The sequence below is a fragment of the Gorilla gorilla genome, chromosome 7, assembly GCF_029281585.2.
Source record: "Gorilla gorilla gorilla isolate KB3781 chromosome 7, NHGRI_mGorGor1-v2.1_pri, whole genome shotgun sequence".
In the NCBI taxonomy this organism is placed as follows: Eukaryota; Metazoa; Chordata; class Mammalia; order Primates; family Hominidae; genus Gorilla; species Gorilla gorilla.
In genome coordinates this window covers 91,279,396-91,294,768 of record NC_073231.2, presented here as the reverse complement: position 1 = coordinate 91,294,768, position 15,373 = coordinate 91,279,396, and positions in this window count along the sequence as shown.

Sequence of the window (15,373 nt, the reverse complement as noted above, 5' to 3'; positions counted from 1 at the left end):
TCCGCCGAGGCTATCTCCAACTGTTCACCGAAGAGTGTCTCAAGTTCTGCGCCTCCAAGCAGGAGGCCGAGGAGAAGGCGCTGAACGAGGAGAAGGTGGCCTACGACTGCAGCCCCAACAAGAACAGGTACCTGAACGTGGTCCTGAACACCCTCAAGAGACTCAAGGGCCTGACCCCCAGCTCCATGCCCGGCCTCAGCAGGGCCGCCCTGTACAGCCGCCTCCAGGAGTTCCTGCTCACCCAGGACCAGCTCAAGGAGAACGGCTACCCCTTCCCGCACCCCGAGCGGCCCGGAGGCGCCGTCCTCTTCACTGGCCAGGGGAAGGAGCCCGGCGACTCCTCCTGCAGGGTCTGCTGCCGTTGTGGCACCGAGTACCTGGTGTCCTCCTCGGGCCGCTGTGTACGCGACCAGTTGTGTTATTATCACTGGGGGCGGGTCCGCTCGAGCCAGGTGGCTGGAGGCCGGGTTAGCCAGTACACCTGCTGTGCAGCTGCTCCTGGCTCTGTGGGCTGCCAGGTGGCAAAGCAGCACGTGCGGGACGGCCGCAAGGAGAGCCTCGATGGCTTCGTGGAGACCTTCAAGAAAGAGTTGTCCAGAGACGCTTATCCAGGAATCTACGCCTTGGACTGTGAGATGTGCTACACCACGCATGGCCTAGAGCTGACCCGCGTCACCGTGGTGGACGCCGACATGCGAGTGGTGTACGACACCTTCGTCAAGCCCGACAACGAGATCGTGGACTACAACACCAGGTTTTCCGGAGTCACCGAGGCCGACGTGGCCAAGACGAGCATCACCTTGCCCCAAGTCCAAGCCATCCTGCTGAGCTTTTTCAGCGCCCGAACCATCCTCATCGGGCACAGCCTGGAGAGCGATCTGCTGGCCCTGAAGCTCATCCACAGCACCGTGGTGGACACGGCCGTGCTCTTCCCGCACTACCTGGGTTTCCCCTACAAGCGCTCCCTCAGGAATCTCGCGGCCGACTACCTGGGACAGATCATCCAGGACAGCCAGGACGGCCACAACTCCAGCGAGGACGCAAACGCCTGCCTGCAGCTGGTGATGTGGAAGGTCCGACAGCGCGCCCAGATCCAGCCACGCCACCGGTCCGCCTCTCCCGCCGCCCTGGCCTGTCCTTAGCCCCAGGCCTCTTCCAAAACCGCCATCAGTCCCGAGAGCTCACCCTGTCCACCTCGCCGCAAAGCGAATGAAACTGGAGCAGCCGGCGGCAGGAGAGGGCAAAAAGCCAAGAGTAACCCCAAGCCCCCACTCCCAGTCCCCCGGAATCCCCGCCGCTGCCCCTCGGGCCTGTCCCCATCAATAATAATGGATTCTATACGTGGGATGGTTTTAAAGTATGTGGAAAAATTCTTTGATGGATTTTCCTTGGAAAAGTGAAACCTAAATCCACTCCGTTTGGATGTGGGACTATTTACAGTTGTTGCTTACTAAACATAAACTACGTTTAGGCTGATATTTCAGACAATGAGACCTTTGAGTGCCCGTAGGGGAAAGATCTCGGTTGCTGAGTGCAGGGAAGGAGGATGTCAGTCCATCATATATACTCTCTGTGCCTACCGCATTTTGAAAAATGCGAGTGATACCTATTTATAAAATAAAATCAACCAAGGAAAAGTACGAACGTAGCAACACTATATTTAGTTAATACACTGGTATCTTGTATTTCTTTTGTCCAGGTATACTTATAAATGCCTAGAGGGATTTCACCACCTCAGGATGGAGAGACTGAATGCTTCTGAGGGAATTAGGATGGTGGAATATTGGTGGTACCAGTGAAGGGGGAGAGATGTTTGAAAATACTATGTTTGCTCGTTCTTGGGTTCCAATAAAGAAGAAACAGGGCACAGGAGTAGGAAAGACTAGTGGCAATAGTGATGAAGGGACCTTCTTATCATGCTGGCAATGTTAATCACCCAGGTGTAGGATGCCATACACTGAGGCGGAAGATCGCAAGTCAGAGTGGCCGGCAGGCACAACTTCCTGGCACACCAGAGGCAGGTCTTCAATACCCACTGGTTTCCCCACCAGGCTGCATAAGCGAACCTGAGCCACAGGGAGTTGGTCAAATCCTCCTGACAGTGTGGAGAAACCAACAGGCAAAACGTGGGAGGGAAAGTGATGAGACCCCACACTTTTCACCAGTGGTCACAATGAGCTATGAAGTAACAGCTTCTCAACCTGTGCTGTTTCCTGTTGGATGCACATAATCCATTTGCATTGCAGACAATTGTAGGATGTGGTTTACAGTAAGGTGCAAAGTACCTTATGGCAAAAAACACTCAGAAATTTATGTGTGGATTTAAAGTCATTCCAGTCCTAGAACGTTGTGCTTTTTAGAGACGCCATTGCTGTTTTCCCTTTGTAATATCAAAGCAGTAATATCTTCTCTGGAGGCCTGTTGGGTGAATTTCATGGAATCAAGTTAAGTAGGTGCCGGAAGCATTGCCGTTTTCCCGCCATAGCCCTGCCACCCACTGAGAAATGTTTGATGAGATTACTTAATGATTTCCAATTGAGCTGTATTTCCAAATATCATGATTTCCATTTTCATGTAGTTGGTATGGAGCTTTGTGAGTGTGTGCTTCTTTTATTACGGATGACGTTCAGCTCCTTTTTATTTGCCTCCTAGTTATAATAGTAAAACCCTACTCCTCTACTCGGAGGAGTCCCTACCACCCATATCATCACTTTCCTGCCCAGCACTCTTCATGTTCATTCATATAAAGCGTTCGACATTGTGTAAATGAATCTTGGAAGGCAAAAGCTACTGAATTTAGCGAATTTGTGGAGGCATACCCACAAATCAGCCAGGTGAAGTTTCACACAACCGAAGACTGCACAACTCCTATAAGGCAGCACTATGCTGCAAACCCAGACGGCCACTCTTCTCACCCCTCGTCCGTTTGCTGTTCTGGGTAATGAGGTTCAAAAGTCACCTAGGCAACTGCAAAAATAGCTGAAATGGAGAAAGGGCTTCAGGCTGGTGACCAGCAGAGGTCCACCTGACCCCCGTAAGCTGCTGAACAAGAAGGGCTGCCAGAAATGTCCCCCTAGGGAATTTGGTGGAGACGAAGACCTGCTCACTGGACAAGGGTTCCTCCCAGGATACGCCCGAGCGGAAGAAGCGGGCTCTGAGCCACTCCCTTTCACCCTCCGCTACCCCGCCCTGGGCTGGTGAAGGTGCGTGTAAGGATGTGGACTACTGAGCCTGAAGAAATAAGTCCTTCCCCTTTGACCCCATGGAGGATTGCCTGTGAGGATCTTAAACGAGTCTACCCGTGTCTAGACACGGGAGTAGGTCTGTCCGGCACCGCACCTCCCCCAAGGAGGAGAAGAGTGAGGAGAAGGGAAACTCAAGTCTGACCATTGTGTCCTGGGAGAGAAGAGGAGGATCTCATCTCTCATCTGTCCAAGGAAGGCAAGGAGACTTTCTCTCATCTTTCCAAGCAAGGCCAGGAGACTTTTTATCATTAGGAAACAAAAAGAATCTAGAAGGAATGAAAGCAGCCCGTAAGGTGAATTCCTAAGGACTGCCCATTGAAACTGACAAAATTGCCCTTGTTTGATGAGAGGAATGAACAGAGCACTGAGGTGGTGAACAAGGATCTGGTGAGACTTTCCCAGCATGTTTCTACCAAAGCTTTATCTAAGCTTCTCAGAACACTCTCCTAAAAAGCAGATGTTTGGCCCTTCAGAAAGTCAGCAAGCAAAATGCCTTGAGTGTCCCAAAACACTGATGCCATGATGTTGCCTCCTGACTGGCCTCCTTTTCCTTTGACTGGACCACTGCCACCTCTTGGTAGCCACCGCTTTGATGATGCCATGCCTTCGAGATCATATTGGTAAAGCCATGTTCCAACTTGCGGTTACAATCTGTCAGAGGGATGCGTCAGGATCGTGATCCCTCCTGTTTAAAATTTCCAGTGATAGCTCTCGTCGTAACTGCAGCTGAACTGGGCACAGTGGTATTCACCGCCACTGCAGGATTCATCTTCCACATCTTCTCACCTCTTCTTGAAACAAGCTATACATTCGTAAAGAGTTCATTTCTTTGGGGTAGTGTCCTTATAAGCTTTTCTTAAAACATCAATGATTTCTTCATTCTTCCACCCAAGTTTCACCATAAATTTGATGTTTGCTCTTGCTGCAATTTTCGTGGAATTCATGTTGCTGTGATACGAGTCCTTTTCAGTGGATGTCTCATCCTTCTCAGTGCCTCAAAGTAGATCTAGTTCAGAAAGGTGCTAAGAAGTTAGGACAAGTTTATTTGAGTGCAAACCAGTGGAAATCCATGCATAGTTCCTTCAGCAGGTGCATTTTGTATGAACCTTTTGAAGACCCCCTGGGTTGAACATTGCCCGAGTCCTGGGAGAGAAGTGGGTGCGGTCCACTTCCTGTCCTCAATTTGCCCGCAGCGGAGGAGGGAACAGAGCAGGGAAAGGCAACCCCAGAGAGATCCTGCCCTCCAGCATGCAGCAGACTGCTGGCCCAGTCCCGGCTCCATGGGGTGCTGTGTGGGCCCAAGCAAGTTGACCAACCTCCCTGAACCTTCATTTAATCCTAGGTAGCCCAATTCCAGTAGCCATTATAGGACTGCCCTGCACGGACAGTTAATTAACTCAGGAAAAGCAACCTAGCTCCAAGGTTAGCAACCGGGAGTTCCAGTTGATTCCACTAGCGCACCCCCTGAGGCATTCCCAAGCTGGAGTCTGGTGGAAGATGAGGCTCAGTGTGATTGGATTGAAGCAGCAACCTATCAAGGAGAAGTCCCACCCACTCTGCCCTGGGCGTCTATAAAGGCGACGCGTGGCGGCCGCGGCACTCATTGAAGCCGCCAGTTGGGAGAGGAGCAGAGCCAGGCCGGTGCTCCCGAAGGCAGCAAGATGTTGCGAGCCACAGCTCCCTGCTGGTTCCCACCTGGGTACCCAGAAGCTAAGAAGGTGGCCGAGGAGGCGGCCCTGGAGGCAAGCCGCCAGCTGGGAGCGGAGCAGAGCCAGGCCGGTGCTCCCGAAGGCAGCAAGATGTTGCGAGCCACAGCTCCCTGCTGGTTCCCACCTGGGTACCCAGAAGCTAAGAAGGTGGCCGAGGAGGCGGCCCTGGAGGCAAGCCGCCAGCTGGGAGCGGAGCAGAGCCAGGCCGGTGCTCCCGAAGGCAGCAAGATGTTGCGAGCCACAGCTCCCTGCTGGTTCCCACCTGGATTCCCAGAAGCTAAGAAGGTGGCCGAGGAGGCGGCCCTCGAGGCTCCAGAATTCCCACTGCCCTCTCATCAGCCTGCCCAGAGCTTCGGGCTCTGGGTGCCCCAGATGCACAACCAGGCCTCAGCATTTGTGGACATCCAGGCGGAGCCCCAGAACAGGGGTCCGGCGGTGCCCCCAGCGTGGCCCAAGATGGGGACGGAGGCGTGCTACTTCCCTGCGCAGAGGGGATCGGCCTGCTGCTTGCCAGCCGCCCCAAGGCTGACAGAGAGGCCCTCGGGAGTCCGCATCGCAGCCCCCAGGAAGAGGAAGACGATCGCCCAGTCTTCCAGGCCTTGCTTGGTCACAGGTTACACAGATGCCAAGAGAACCCGGGTGGCCAGCAGCAGCCAGCGCTCCAGTGGCTCCAAGGTCGGCAGACAGCCAGGGAAGACGCGCAACAGGTCAGGGATGGCATGCAAGACCACCACCACCATCAGCTCTAAGCGAATCGTCCGTCGTCCATCCTTACCGAGTTTGAAGAAACCCATTCTCCTCCGAAGGTCTGGGTGCCAAGTCCCCACCGTCATCCGCCGAGGCTATCTCCAACTGTTCACCGAAGAGTGTCTCAAGTTCTGCGCCTCCAAGCAGGAGGCCGAGGAGAAGGCGCTGAACGAGGAGAAGGTGGCCTACGACTGCAGCCCCAACAAGAACAGGTACCTGAACGTGGTCCTGAACACCCTCAAGAGACTCAAGGGCCTGACCCCCAGCTCCATGCCCGGCCTCAGCAGGGCCGCCCTGTACAGCCGCCTCCAGGAGTTCCTGCTCACCCAGGACCAGCTCAAGGAGAACGGCTACCCCTTCCCGCACCCCGAGCGGCCCGGAGGCGCCGTCCTCTTCACTGGCCAGGGGAAGGAGCCCGGCGACTCCTCCTGCAGGGTCTGCTGCCGTTGTGGCACCGAGTACCTGGTGTCCTCCTCGGGCCGCTGTGTACGCGACCAGTTGTGTTATTATCACTGGGGGCGGGTCCGCTCGAGCCAGGTGGCTGGAGGCCGGGTTAGCCAGTACACCTGCTGTGCAGCTGCTCCTGGCTCTGTGGGCTGCCAGGTGGCAAAGCAGCACGTGCGGGACGGCCGCAAGGAGAGCCTCGATGGCTTCGTGGAGACCTTCAAGAAAGAGTTGTCCAGAGACGCTTATCCAGGAATCTACGCCTTGGACTGTGAGATGTGCTACACCACGCATGGCCTAGAGCTGACCCGCGTCACCGTGGTGGACGCCGACATGCGAGTGGTGTACGACACCTTCGTCAAGCCCGACAACGAGATCGTGGACTACAACACCAGGTTTTCCGGAGTCACCGAGGCCGACGTGGCCAAGACGAGCATCACCTTGCCCCAAGTCCAAGCCATCCTGCTGAGCTTTTTCAGCGCCCGAACCATCCTCATCGGGCACAGCCTGGAGAGCGATCTGCTGGCCCTGAAGCTCATCCACAGCACCGTGGTGGACACGGCCGTGCTCTTCCCGCACTACCTGGGTTTCCCCTACAAGCGCTCCCTCAGGAATCTCGCGGCCGACTACCTGGGACAGATCATCCAGGACAGCCAGGACGGCCACAACTCCAGCGAGGACGCAAACGCCTGCCTGCAGCTGGTGATGTGGAAGGTCCGACAGCGCGCCCAGATCCAGCCACGCCACCGGTCCGCCTCTCCCGCCGCCCTGGCCTGTCCTTAGCCCCAGGCCTCTTCCAAAACCGCCATCAGTCCCGAGAGCTCACCCTGTCCACCTCGCCGCAAAGCGAATGAAACTGGAGCAGCCGGCGGCAGGAGAGGGCAAAAAGCCAAGAGTAACCCCAAGCCCCCACTCCCAGTCCCCCGGAATCCCCGCCGCTGCCCCTCGGGCCTGTCCCCATCAATAATAATGGATTCTATACGTGGGATGGTTTTAAAGTATGTGGAAAAATTCTTTGATGGATTTTCCTTGGAAAAGTGAAACCTAAATCCACTCCGTTTGGATGTGGGACTATTTACAGTTGTTGCTTACTAAACATAAACTACGTTTAGGCTGATATTTCAGACAATGAGACCTTTGAGTGCCCGTAGGGGAAAGATCTCGGTTGCTGAGTGCAGGGAAGGAGGATGTCAGTCCATCATATATACTCTCTGTGCCTACCGCATTTTGAAAAATGCGAGTGATACCTATTTATAAAATAAAATCAACCAAGGAAAAGTACGAACGTAGCAACACTATATTTAGTTAATACACTGGTATCTTGTATTTCTTTTGTCCAGGTATACTTATAAATGCCTAGAGGGATTTCACCACCTCAGGATGGAGAGACTGAATGCTTCTGAGGGAATTAGGATGGTGGAATATTGGTGGTACCAGTGAAGGGGGAGAGATGTTTGAAAATACTATGTTTGCTCGTTCTTGGGTTCCAATAAAGAAGAAACAGGGCACAGGAGTAGGAAAGACTAGTGGCAATAGTGATGAAGGGACCTTCTTATCATGCTGGCAATGTTAATCACCCAGGTGTAGGATGCCATACACTGAGGCGGAAGATCGCAAGTCAGAGTGGCCGGCAGGCACAACTTCCTGGCACACCAGAGGCAGGTCTTCAATACCCACTGGTTTCCCCACCAGGCTGCATAAGCGAACCTGAGCCACAGGGAGTTGGTCAAATCCTCCTGACAGTGTGGAGAAACCAACAGGCAAAACGTGGGAGGGAAAGTGATGAGACCCCACACTTTTCACCAGTGGTCACAATGAGCTATGAAGTAACAGCTTCTCAACCTGTGCTGTTTCCTGTTGGATGCACATAATCCATTTGCATTGCAGACAATTGTAGGATGTGGTTTACAGTAAGGTGCAAAGTACCTTATGGCAAAAAACACTCAGAAATTTATGTGTGGATTTAAAGTCATTCCAGTCCTAGAACGTTGTGCTTTTTAGAGACGCCATTGCTGTTTTCCCTTTGTAATATCAAAGCAGTAATATCTTCTCTGGAGGCCTGTTGGGTGAATTTCATGGAATCAAGTTAAGTAGGTGCCGGAAGCATTGCCGTTTTCCCGCCATAGCCCTGCCACCCACTGAGAAATGTTTGATGAGATTACTTAATGATTTCCAATTGAGCTGTATTTCCAAATATCATGATTTCCATTTTCATGTAGTTGGTATGGAGCTTTGTGAGTGTGTGCTTCTTTTATTACGGATGACGTTCAGCTCCTTTTTATTTGCCTCCTAGTTATAATAGTAAAACCCTACTCCTCTACTCGGAGGAGTCCCTACCACCCATATCATCACTTTCCTGCCCAGCACTCTTCATGTTCATTCATATAAAGCGTTCGACATTGTGTAAATGAATCTTGGAAGGCAAAAGCTACTGAATTTAGCGAATTTGTGGAGGCATACCCACAAATCAGCCAGGTGAAGTTTCACACAACCGAAGACTGCACAACTCCTATAAGGCAGCACTATGCTGCAAACCCAGACGGCCACTCTTCTCACCCCTCGTCCGTTTGCTGTTCTGGGTAATGAGGTTCAAAAGTCACCTAGGCAACTGCAAAAATAGCTGAAATGGAGAAAGGGCTTCAGGCTGGTGACCAGCAGAGGTCCACCTGACCCCCGTAAGCTGCTGAACAAGAAGGGCTGCCAGAAATGTCCCCCTAGGGAATTTGGTGGAGACGAAGACCTGCTCACTGGACAAGGGTTCCTCCCAGGATACGCCCGAGCGGAAGAAGCGGGCTCTGAGCCACTCCCTTTCACCCTCCGCTACCCCGCCCTGGGCTGGTGAAGGTGCGTGTAAGGATGTGGACTACTGAGCCTGAAGAAATAAGTCCTTCCCCTTTGACCCCATGGAGGATTGCCTGTGAGGATCTTAAACGAGTCTACCCGTGTCTAGACACGGGAGTAGGTCTGTCCGGCACCGCACCTCCCCCAAGGAGGAGAAGAGTGAGGAGAAGGGAAACTCAAGTCTGACCATTGTGTCCTGGGAGAGAAGAGGAGGATCTCATCTCTCATCTGTCCAAGGAAGGCAAGGAGACTTTCTCTCATCTTTCCAAGCAAGGCCAGGAGACTTTTTATCATTAGGAAACAAAAAGAATCTAGAAGGAATGAAAGCAGCCCGTAAGGTGAATTCCTAAGGACTGCCCATTGAAACTGACAAAATTGCCCTTGTTTGATGAGAGGAATGAACAGAGCACTGAGGTGGTGAACAAGGATCTGGTGAGACTTTCCCAGCATGTTTCTACCAAAGCTTTATCTAAGCTTCTCAGAACACTCTCCTAAAAAGCAGATGTTTGGCCCTTCAGAAAGTCAGCAAGCAAAATGCCTTGAGTGTCCCAAAACACTGATGCCATGATGTTGGCTCCTGACTGGCCTCCTTTTCCTTTGACTGGACCACTGCCACCTCTTGGTAGCCACCGCTTTGATGATGCCATGCCTTCGAGATCATATTGGTAAAGCCATGTTCCAACTTGCGGTTACAATCTGTCAGAGGGATGCGTCAGGATCGTGATCCCTCCTGTTTAAAATTTCCAGTGATAGCTCTCGTCGTAACTGCAGCTGAACTGGGCACAGTGGTATTCACCGCCACTGCAGGATTCATCTTCCACATCTTCTCACCTCTTCTTGAAACAAGCTATACATTCGTAAAGAGTTCATTTCTTTGGGGTAGTGTCCTTATAAGCTTTTCTTAAAACATCAATGATTTCTTCATTCTTCCACCCAAGTTTCACCATAAATTTGATGTTTGCTCTTGCTGCAATTTTCGTGGAATTCATGTTGCTGTGATACGAGTCCTTTTCAGTGGATGTCTCATCCTTCTCAGTGCCTCAAACTAGATCTAGTTCAGAAAGGTGCTAAGAAGTTAGGACAAGTTTATTTGAGTGCAAACCAGTGGAAATCCATGCATAGTTCCTTCAGCAGGTGCATTTTGTATGAACCTTTTGAAGACCCCCTGGGTTGAACATTGCCCGAGTCCTGGGAGAGAAGTGGGTGCGGTCCACTTCCTGTCCTCAATTTGCCCGCAGCGGAGGAGGGAACAGAGCAGGGAAAGGCAACCCCAGAGAGATCCTGCCCTCCAGCATGCAGCAGACTGCTGGCCCAGTCCCGGCTCCATGGGGTGCTGTGTGGGCCCAAGCAAGTTGACCAACCTCCCTGAACCTTCATTTAATCCTAGGTAGCCCAATTCCAGTAGCCATTATAGGACTGCCCTGCACGGACAGTTAATTAACTCAGGAAAAGCAACCTAGCTCCAAGGTTAGCAACCGGGAGTTCCAGTTGATTCCACTAGCGCACCCCCTGAGGCATTCCCAAGCTGGAGTCTGGTGGAAGATGAGGCTCAGTGTGATTGGATTGAAGCAGCAACCTATCAAGGAGAAGTCCCACCCACTCTGCCCTGGGCGTCTATAAAGGCGACGCGTGGCGGCCGCGGCACTCATTGAAGCCGCCAGTTGGGAGAGGAGCAGAGCCAGGCCGGTGTTCCCGAAGGCAGCAAGATGTTGCGAGCCACAGCTCCCTGCTGGTTCCCACCTGGGTACCCAGAAGCTAAGAAGGTGGCCGAGGAGGCGGCCCTGGAGGCAAGCCGCCAGCTGGGAGCGGAGCAGAGCCAGGCCGGTGCTCCCGAAGGCAGCAAGATGTTGCGAGCCACAGCTCCCTGCTGGTTCCCACCTGGGTACCCAGAAGCTAAGAAGGTGGCCGAGGAGGCGGCCCTGGAGGCAAGCCGCCAGCTGGGAGCGGAGCAGAGCCAGGCCGGTGCTCCCGAAGGCAGCAAGATGTTGCGAGCCACAGCTCCCTGCTGGTTCCCACCTGGATTCCCAGAAGCTAAGAAGGTGGCCGAGGAGGCGGCCCTCGAGGCTCCAGAATTCCCACTGCCCTCTCATCAGCCTGCCCAGAGCTTCGGGCTCCGGGTGCCCCAGATGCACAACCAGGCCTCAGCATTTGTGGACATCCAGGCGGAGCCCCAGAACAGGGGTCCGGCGGTGCCCCCAGCGTGGCCCAAGATGGGGACGGAGGCGTGCTACTTCCCTGCGCAGAGGGGATCGGCCTGCTGCTTGCCAGCCGCCCCAAGGCTGACAGAGAGGCCCTCGGGAGTCCGCATCGCAGCCCCCAGGAAGAGGAAGACGATCGCCCAGTCTTCCAGGCCTTGCTTGGTCACAGGTTACACAGATGCCAAGAGAACCCGGGTGGCCAGCAGCAGCCAGCGCTCCAGTGGCTCCAAGGTCGGCAGACAGCCAGGGAAGACGCGCAACAGGTCAGGGATGGCATGCAAGACCACCACCACCATCAGCTCTAAGCGAATCGTCCGTCGTCCATCCTTACCGAGTTTGAAGAAACCCATTCTCCTCCGAAGGTCTGGGTGCCAAGTCCCCACCGTCATCCGCCGAGGCTATCTCCAACTGTTCACCGAAGAGTGTCTCAAGTTCTGCGCCTCCAAGCAGGAGGCCGAGGAGAAGGCGCTGAACGAGGAGAAGGTGGCCTACGACTGCAGCCCCAACAAGAACAGGTACCTGAACGTGGTCCTGAACACCCTCAAGAGACTCAAGGGCCTGACCCCCAGCTCCATGCCCGGCCTCAGCAGGGCCGCCCTGTACAGCCGCCTCCAGGAGTTCCTGCTCACCCAGGACCAGCTCAAGGAGAACGGCTACCCCTTCCCGCACCCCGAGCGGCCCGGAGGCGCCGTCCTCTTCACTGGCCAGGGGAAGGAGCCCGGCGACTCCTCCTGCAGGGTCTGCTGCCGTTGTGGCACCGAGTACCTGGTGTCCTCCTCGGGCCGCTGTGTACGCGACCAGTTGTGTTATTATCACTGGGGGCGGGTCCGCTCGAGCCAGGTGGCTGGAGGCCGGGTTAGCCAGTACACCTGCTGTGCAGCTGCTCCTGGCTCTGTGGGCTGCCAGGTGGCAAAGCAGCACGTGCGGGACGGCCGCAAGGAGAGCCTCGATGGCTTCGTGGAGACCTTCAAGAAAGAGTTGTCCAGAGACGCTTATCCAGGAATCTACGCCTTGGACTGTGAGATGTGCTACACCACGCATGGCCTAGAGCTGACCCGCGTCACCGTGGTGGACGCCGACATGCGAGTGGTGTACGACACCTTCGTCAAGCCCGACAACGAGATCGTGGACTACAACACCAGGTTTTCCGGAGTCACCGAGGCCGACGTGGCCAAGACGAGCATCACCTTGCCCCAAGTCCAAGCCATCCTGCTGAGCTTTTTCAGCGCCCGAACCATCCTCATCGGGCACAGCCTGGAGAGCGATCTGCTGGCCCTGAAGCTCATCCACAGCACCGTGGTGGACACGGCCGTGCTCTTCCCGCACTACCTGGGTTTCCCCTACAAGCGCTCCCTCAGGAATCTCGCGGCCGACTACCTGGGACAGATCATCCAGGACAGCCAGGACGGCCACAACTCCAGCGAGGACGCAAACGCCTGCCTGCAGCTGGTGATGTGGAAGGTCCGACAGCGCGCCCAGATCCAGCCACGCCACCGGTCCGCCTCTCCCGCCGCCCTGGCCTGTCCTTAGCCCCAGGCCTCTTCCAAAACCGCCATCAGTCCCGAGAGCTCACCCTGTCCACCTCGCCGCAAAGCGAACGAAACTGGAGCAGCCGGCGGCAGGAGAGGGCAAAAAGCCAAGAGTAACCCCAACCCCCCACTCCCAGTCCCCCGGAATCCCCGCCGCTGCCCCTCGGGCCTGTCCCCATCAATAATAATGGATTCTATACGTGGGATGGTTTTAAAGTATGTGGAAAAATTCTTTGATGGATTTTCCTTGGAAAAGTGAAACCTAAATCCACTCCGTTTGGATGTGGGACTATTTACAGTTGTTGCTTACTAAACATAAACTACGTTTAGGCTGATATTTCAGACAATGAGACCTTTGAGTGCCCGTAGGGGGAAGATCTCGGTTGCTGAGTGCAGGGAAGGAGGATGTCAGTCCATCATATATACTCTCTGTGCCTACCGCATTTTGAAAAATGCGAGTGATACCTATTTATAAAATAAAATCAACCAAGGAAAAGTACGAACGTAGCAACACTATATTTAGTTAATACACTGGTATCTTGTATTTCTTTTGTCCAGGTATACTTATAAATGCCTAGAGGGATTTCACCACCTCAGGATGGAGAGACTGAATGCTTCTGAGGGAATTAGGATGGTGGAATATTGGTGGTACCAGTGAAGGGGGAGAGATGTTTGAAAATACTATGTTTGCTCGTTCTTGGGTTCCGATAAAGAAGAAACAGGGCACAGGAGTAGGAAAGACTAGTGGCAATAGTGATGAAGGGACCTTCTTATCATGCTGGCAATGTTAATCACCCAGGTGTAGGATGCCATACACTGAGGCGGAAGATCGCAAGTCAGAGTGGCCGGCAGGCACAACTTCCTGGCACACCAGAGGCAGGTCTTCAATACCCACTGGTTTCCCCACCAGGCTGCATAAGCGAACCTGAGCCACAGGGAGTTGGTCAAATCCTCCTGACAGTGTGGAGAAACCAACAGGCAAAACGTGGGAGGGAAAGTGATGAGACCCCACACTTTTCACCAGTGGTCAAAATGAGCTATGAAGTAAGAGCTTCTCAACCTGTGCTGTTTCCTGTTGGATGCACATAATCCATTTGCATTGCAGACAATTTTAGGATGTGGTTTACAGTAAGGTGCAAAGTACCTTATGGCAAAAAACACTCAGAAATTTATGTGTGGATTTAAAGTCATTCCAGACCTAGAACGTTGTGCTTTTTAGAGACGCCATTGCTGTTTTCCCTTTGTAATATCAAAGCAGTAATATCTTCTCTGGAGGCCTGTTGGGTGAATTTCATGGAATCAAGTTAAGTAGGTGCCGGAAGCATTGCCGTTTTCCCGCCATAGCCCTGCCACCCACTGAAAAATGTTTGATGAGATTACTTAATGATTTCCAATTGAGTTGTATTTCCAAATATCATGATTTCCATTTTCATGTAGTTGGTATGGAGCTTTGTGAGTGTGTGCTTCTTTTATTACGGATGACGTTCAGCTCCTTTTTATTTGCCTCCTAGTTATAATAGTAAAACCCTACTCCTCTACTCGGAGGAGTCCCTACCACCCATATCATCACTTTCCTGCCCAGCACTCTTCATGCTCATTCATATAAAGCGTTCGACATTGTGTAAATGAATCTTGGAAGGCAAAAGCTACTGAATTTAGCGAATTTGTGGAGGCATTCCCACAAATCAGCCAGGTGAAGTTTCACACAACCGAAGACTGCACAACTCCTATAAGGCAGCACTATGCTGCAAACCCAGACGGCCACTCTTCTCACCCCTCGTCCGTTTGCTGTTCTGGGTAATGAGGTTCAAAAGTCACCTAGGCAACTGCAAAAATAGCTGAAATGGAGAAAGGGCTTCAGGCTGGTGACCAGCAGAGGTCCACCTGACCCCCGTAAGCTGCTGAACAAGAAGGGCTGCCAGAAATGTCCCCCTAGGGAATTTGGTGGAGACGAAGACCTGCTCACTGGACAAGGGTTCCTCCCAGGATACGCCCGAGCGGAAGAAGCGGGCTCTGAGCCACTCCCTTTCACCCTCCGCTACCCCGCCCTGGGCTGGTGAAGGTGCGCGTAAGGATGTGGACTACTGAGCCCTGAAGAAATAAGTCCTTCCCCTTTGACCCCATGGAGGATTGCCTGTGAGGATCTTAAACGAGTCTACCCGTGTCTAGACACGGGAGTAGGTCTGTCCGGCACCGCACCTCCCCCAAGGAGGAGAAGAGTGAGGAGAAAGGAAACTCAAGTCTGACCATTGTGTCCTGGGAGAGAAGAGGAGGATCTCATCTCTCATCTGTCCAAGGAAGGCAAGGAGACTTTCTCTCATCTTTCCAAGCAAGGCCAGGAGACTTTTTATCATTAGGAAACAAAAAGAATCTAGAAGGAATGAAAGCAGCCCGTAAGGTGAATTCCTAAGGACTGCCCATTGAAACTGACAAAATTGCCCTTGTTTGATGAGAGGAATGAACAGAGCACTGAGGTGGTGAACAAGGATCTGGTGAGACTTTCCCAGCATGTTTCTACCAAAGCTTTATCTAAGCTTCTCAGAACACTCTCCTAAAAAGCAGATGTTTGGCCCTTCAGAAAGTCAGCAAGCAAAATGCCTTGAGTGTCCCAAAACACTGATGCCATGATGTTGGCTCCTGACTGGCCTCCTTTTCCTTTG